Below are 6,448 nucleotides of genomic sequence, written 5' to 3'. Positions count from 1 at the left end.
TGCTTTCAGAACAGTTCTGGGACCTCCCTTAGGGTTCTTAGGCTTCTGTCCCCTCTGTCCCCACCCTGTAGTGGTAAAAGGGAGCTGGGCCCTTGGAAAGTTCAGAAGACTAGTAAGGGGCTGGTAAAATGAAGAGCCGCAATATCCCATTTGATAGGCAGGTAAACTGAAGCTCCGAGTCAGTGGGAACAGAGCTAAGGCTCTGATGCCGCACACTTGCGGGTACTGCTCAAAGGGACTAGGGAAGAGAGGTGGGAAGGGGGAGGTGGAGTTAAATCTGGATCCTTAGGGAAGCAGGCCAAAGAGGACCACAGTGCCATGTGACAGACCCGTGGCTGGGAGCCAGGATGGGGAGGGTGGAGCAGATCTGCTCCTGGGGCTGCAGGCTCCAGGCCAAGGGACCTGACCTGGCTTGGTTTAAGCCAGGCTCTTTGGAAATAAATTGAGGCCAGGCTAGAAGGGGGAAGCAGCTGGCAGGTACTAGAGGTGGGTCTGCCCTGGAGCCAGGCAAAGGAGGCGCTGGCTCCCAACCTGACCTACCTAGCACAGCCCTCACTCCTGGATTCAACCTTTCTTTCTCCCAGTTTGGCGTTGTCCTCTGTCCTGGAGTAGTCAAGCCTGGGAAGATTGCTAGAAGGGTTTTGGAGTCTGACCACCCTTACCACGCTCTACCTTTTGGAGCCTCGGTTTCTTCTCTGAGACATGGGATTATTGACGACTGACTCGGGTTCTCCAAAGCTCTGAGTAATGGGTGTGCAGTCCATAGGGCACTGTAGTTCGAAACAAGCTGGGTATGGTGGCTCACACAATCTTAGCACTTCAGAGGCAGAGAGAGGTGTGTGTTGTCATATGTTTTAAGCAAGCTGTCGAGATTCTCCTACAAGGCAGGCAGGAAGGAAGGGAGGGAGGGAGGGAGGAAGGAAGGAAGGAAGGAAGGAAGGAAGGAAGGAAGGAAGGAAGGAAGGAAGGAAGGAAGGAAGGGACAAAACAAGAGGATGTGGAGATGGCTCAGTGGGTAAGCTGCTCAGACACACGACCCGAGTTCAAATCCCCAGAACCTATGTAAAAGGCTAGAGGTGGTTGTGTGCTCCTGTAATCCCAGAACTGGGGAAACATGCTAGAGCATACTACCAGCCTAGCTCCAGGTTCAGGGGGCAGCTGTGTCAAGGGGATGAGGCAGGGAGTGATGGATCAGGACACTTGCCATCCTCCTCTGGCATTTCATGGACTTGCACACTCACATACACAAATACACACACAAAACAATGAGAACAAGATTCAGTACAAACCAGCCCTTGAAGAAAAGACCTGATCTGACCAGGGTCAGGGACTAAGGGAGGGGTATTTTCTTCCCTTACAGCTCGGTATTTCAGATTCCTAACCCACTCCTGACTCAGACCTAAACCCGTATTCTCAACACCCATCCAACATACTATTGAGCTAGAGAGTAGAGTTAGCACACTTCTGTGTTTATGACAACACTACTGGTTGATGATAAGGTGTCCCACTGAGGACTGGTATAACTTTTTTTTTTTTTTAAGATTCATTTACTTTTTCATTCATGTCTATGTGTGTGAGCTTGCCAGTGTATATGTGTACCACACTCATGCAGGAGCCCTTGGAAGCCAGAAGAGGGCATCTGATCATCTGGAACAGGAATTACAAGTGGCAGTGAGCCACCATGTGGGTATTTACTTATTTTTATAGATTTTATTTTATGTGTTTTTATTTCATGCGTATGAGTGTTTTGCCTGTATGTAAGTGCACCATGTGTGTACAGTACCCGTGGAGGCCAGAAGAGGGCAACATATACCTTGAAACTGTAGTTGCAGTTGATTATTAGCCTCTGTGTGGGTGCTGGGAACTGAACCTGAGTCCTCTGCAAGAGCAGCAAGTGCTCTTAACCTCCAGCCCTGCTATTTATTTTGTTGAGACAGTTTTGTATAGCCCAGGTTGACCTCAAATTTGCTATGCAGTCTGAGGATGACCTCAGCCTCCTGACCTTCTGCTTCTACCTCCTTAGTGCTACTTTCACAGCCTTGAACCTGATGCACCATAGCTGGTACAGATCAAAGCACAGCCACCAAGTACCAGGGAATCAGAGCCTGGAACTAGAGATGCTGAGCTCATGGAGTGCCTTCTCTCCTCCCCTGTCTTGATTTCTCTTCCCATGTTGACCTCATTTCCAGTACAGAATAATATTCTTACCTAACAGTGAAGGGCTCTTGAGCCCCTGAATCTCTCTGAGTAATTGAGTGAAGTAGCTACCCTTGGCCTCCAGAATGTTGTCAGGGGAATAAGGCACCATATTGGACAAATATTCTGTGGTGGGTAGCCAGCCACACACAGGAGAGAAGTACCTGGCCCAAAGGAAATGGGAGGGCTGGGTAGGCAGGAACAAGGAATCCACTTCAGTCTTGTTCCTGTTAGTCACAGATAACCATGGTAACTTTTTTGGTACCTATTCTTCCAGTGTTTTGGATACACAGAATAAGCTTAACTCCTGCATCTTCCAGTGAGCAGTCAAATATATGCAGAAAAAAGGGGATATGATAATATTTTCTTCCTCTTCCCAAAACCTGGGAAAATAGATTAGTCTTTCTTTATTCTTTCTCATTCAATTATTTTCTTCCCTTTCTTCTTCCTTCTCTCCTGCTCCCCCAACCCACTCTGATCCTCTGCTCCTTTCCTGGAGTTGGAGTTTAAGGCCTTGTACATATTAGACAGATGCTGTACCACTGAGATACAACCTCAGTTCTCCCACCAATTCTTCAACTCAATGGAGAAAAGAAAAGAAGGGCAAGGTTATTTATAAAAATAAAAAACCTCCACCTGGCTGAGGTGGTGCACACCTTTAATCCCAGCAGGTGGAGGCAGGTGGAGTTCTGTGAGTTTGAGGCCAGCCTGATCTACAAAGTGAGTTCCAGGATGCCCAGGGCTACACAAGGAAACTCTTTGTCTTGAAAAATCAAAAATAAATAAACTTTTTTCACTTTTGTTGTTGGGGGGAAAGTGTAATTTACCCTACTCCAAATCATGGTTAACAGTGAAAAACAAACTTCAGACTAGAGATATACTTCCCAAGACATAGTGGTTCACACCTGTAACCCTAGCATTGGGTAGCTAAAACAGGAGAATTGCCACAAGTTGCAGACTAGCCTGTGCTACAAAATGAAACCTAGTCTCAAAAAAAAAAAAAAAAGACAATGGTTTAACATTTTTATTATACAAACAACACAGAAAACTCATGCCAACAACCTAATAAATCATCAAGGATGTAGATGAGATGGAGTAAGCCTAGGACATTTTCTGCCTCACCAGTAAGAAAAGGATACAGCAAAAAGGAAGAGCCACTTAATAGCCTTTCACAGCAGAACTTTAAATATCATATTGTGTGTGTGTGTGTGCGTGTGTGCGCGCGCGTGCAAGTGTGCGGGGTGTGTGTGTGTGTGTGTGTGTGTGTGTGTGTGTGTGTGCGCGGGTATGCGTGCACGCATCTGTGGAGGCCAGAGATAAACCATGGGTGTTTTCTCTATCACTCGCTACTTTAATTTTTGAGACAGGCTCTCTCACTGAGCCCAGAGCTCACCAATTGACTAGACAGGCTTGCCAGCAAGCTCCAGCAGCCATGAACTGCTGAGCACAGCCTTTTACGTAGGTATTAGGGATCCAGACTCAGGGCCTCATGCTTTTGCCTCATGCTTTTGCAGCAGGCACTTTGCTAAGTGAGCCATCCCTCAGCCCCGAGGAACATTTTTATGACAACAAAATTATTAGCTATGGCTGCTGGGTGGAATAGTTCACAGCTTGTAATTGGTAGCACTATGGCCTATTTATAGAAGGAATACGTTCTTCTGAGGTTAAGCAGGTATGTTGTATGGTAACTTCAAAGTAACATGCAAACCACAAATTTATTCACAACAGAGTAGAAAAGAACACCACAGATGTCAAGGATAGTTTTTAAAAGTCCTCTCTCTTCGTTTTGTTTATATGTCTGTATTCCCCAGTCTTTTTTTGTTGAGTAACACTAGCTTTTTTTTTGTTTTGTTTTGGTTTGGTTTTTTGAGACAAGGTTTCTCTGTATAGCTTTTGGAACCTGTCCTGCAACTCGATCTGTAGACCAGGCTGGCCTCAAACTCAGAGATTCATGGTGGTTAAAGGTGTGTACAACCGTCTGGCATTATTATTATTATTATATTAATTATGGTGTGTGTGGGGGGGTCTGTGTGTGGTCGAAGGTGTGCAGCCTGAGTGTGGAGGAGACTTTCCATGAGATCTGGAGATCTATATCATGCCTTCAGGCTTGTATAACAAGCACTTTTACCCACTGAGTGTAGTGGGTAGCTGTTCTAGCTATGACCTTGAAGCACTGTCTCTAGTGAGGCAGCAGGTAACTGTTACACCTGCCTATTACCTTGAGGTACCTGCCCCTGGGGCATGGCCACTGAGGGCGGGGCTTAAGACCTGGGATGCACAATAGAGGCACTTTCTTTGCTCCCTTGTGGTTTTGGATGATGAGGACAGACCAGGAAAAGAGCAGCGTGGGACTGTGCCTCGGCCTTCCAGGAGCCTGCAATGATTCCTCTGTTCTGTAGAGTGAGTTTTCTTTCTCTAATAAATTCCTTTGTCCTTTAAGCAGACTCTGTGGATTGCTAGCAATATCAGGACCCATTAACCGAGTCCCCTCCACCCACCCCCCCACACACCCCCCACCCACCCCCACCCCCACACACACTTTTTTCTTTTGATTTTTGAAACAGGCTTTCACTCTGTAGCCCAGTCTATTCTGGAATTTCTAGAACTCACTATTGAGCCCAGGGTGGCTTTAGCTTGATCCTGCCCAGCCTCCTGGATGCTGGGTTACAGGTGTGAGATACCACACTTAAATTGAAGTTATTTAGATTTGTGTTTAAAAAAATTTATAAATAGGCTGGGCAGTGGTGGTGCACACCTTTAATCCCAGCACTCGGGAGGCAGAGCCAGGCAGAGCTCTGTGAGTTTGAGACCAGACTGGTCTACAGAGCGAGATCTAGAACAGGCACCAAAACTACACAAAGAAACCCTGTCTCAAAAAACCAAAAAAAAAAGTGAAAAAATTATAAATAGCTGGACATAGTAGCTCATGCCTATAATCTCAACACTTGGAGATAGAGGCAGGAGGTCTACCACAAGTTCAAAGTCAGCCTCAGCTACATAGTACGTTCCTGGTGGCCAAGACAACATAGTGAGACTCTGTCTCAAAATGCCTAACCCTCAGAAAAGAATGAGGTAGAAGGGAGAAATTTTCTTTCCTAGATAGCAACTTTTCTAAGAGAGCCAAGTTTCCAATTATTTTGCCTTTTCTGGAATCCAATGTTTTAGTCATGCTCTGCATTTGGGGGTCCCCCACTACCTTTCTGGTGCCCACTCTCCATGTGTCAGGAACAGCCTGTCCGAGGGAACCAAAGGTCCCTTCCGAGTTTCCAGTCTCAGCAGACCTCAGCAGGCCCTGGCCAGCACAGGCCTCCTCTGTGCCTTCCTTCTGACCCTCCAGCCTCATGCCTGATTTCATTATGTACTCATGCAAGAGGACCCAGAGACAGATGTACGCAATGTGCCTTTACAGGTTGAACCCTGCTTACAAAACTGACTTGGTGCTACTATCTGATGTGGCCCTTCCCCTTTCTGAACCCCAGGTTCCTCATCGTAGACAAAGGAGAGCCTTTACTTGCTGTTGTCTCAGGGTGGCTCCCCCACTTTGTTCTCACTCTCCCTGATGCTCTTCTCCAGGCTTAAATTTATTTATTTATGTGTATGCATGTGTGCATGAGTGTATGTATTCCCACATGTTAACAGGAGACCACAGATGTCAGAAGAGGGTGTTGGCTCCCCTGGAACTGGAGTTACAGGTAGTTGTGAGCCTCCTGATGTAAGTACTAGGAACCAAACCTGGGTCCTCTATGAGAACAGCAAGCATTCCTAACTGGGGAGCTATCTCTCCAGCCCCTCTACATATTTGGAAGGAAGCTTCTTCCTTTTTTTTTTTTTTTTTTTTTTTTTTTTTTTTTTTTTTTTTTTTTTTTTCTTTTTTGAGACAGGGTTTCTCTGTGTAGCTTTGCGCCTTTCCTGGAACTCGCTTTGGAGACCAAGCTGGCCTCGAACTCACAGAGATCCACCTGCCTCTGCCTCCCGAGTGCTGGGATTAAAGGCGTGCGCTACCACCGCCCGGCTTTTTTTTTTTTTTTTTTTTTTTTTTTTTTTATGACTTAGATTTCATCATTGGAAGCAAACTAAATGGAAAGCTTACAGTGGAGAGGAGATGCATGTCAGGACTTTTTGTAAACTGAGATGGGACAGACTGGGGGCTGCCCCACAACCCGATCCTTTGCAAACAAAGCTGTCTATCTACAGTGTTCCTGGACCTCTGGCTCAGGGAAGGGGAGAGGGCTGGGTCTGTGCGGTCACCTGC

Source organism: Peromyscus leucopus, chromosome 3 (genome assembly GCF_004664715.2).
Source record: "Peromyscus leucopus breed LL Stock chromosome 3, UCI_PerLeu_2.1, whole genome shotgun sequence".
In the NCBI taxonomy this organism is placed as follows: domain Eukaryota; kingdom Metazoa; phylum Chordata; class Mammalia; order Rodentia; family Cricetidae; genus Peromyscus; species Peromyscus leucopus.
Note: the sequence above shows the minus strand (reverse complement) of the source record.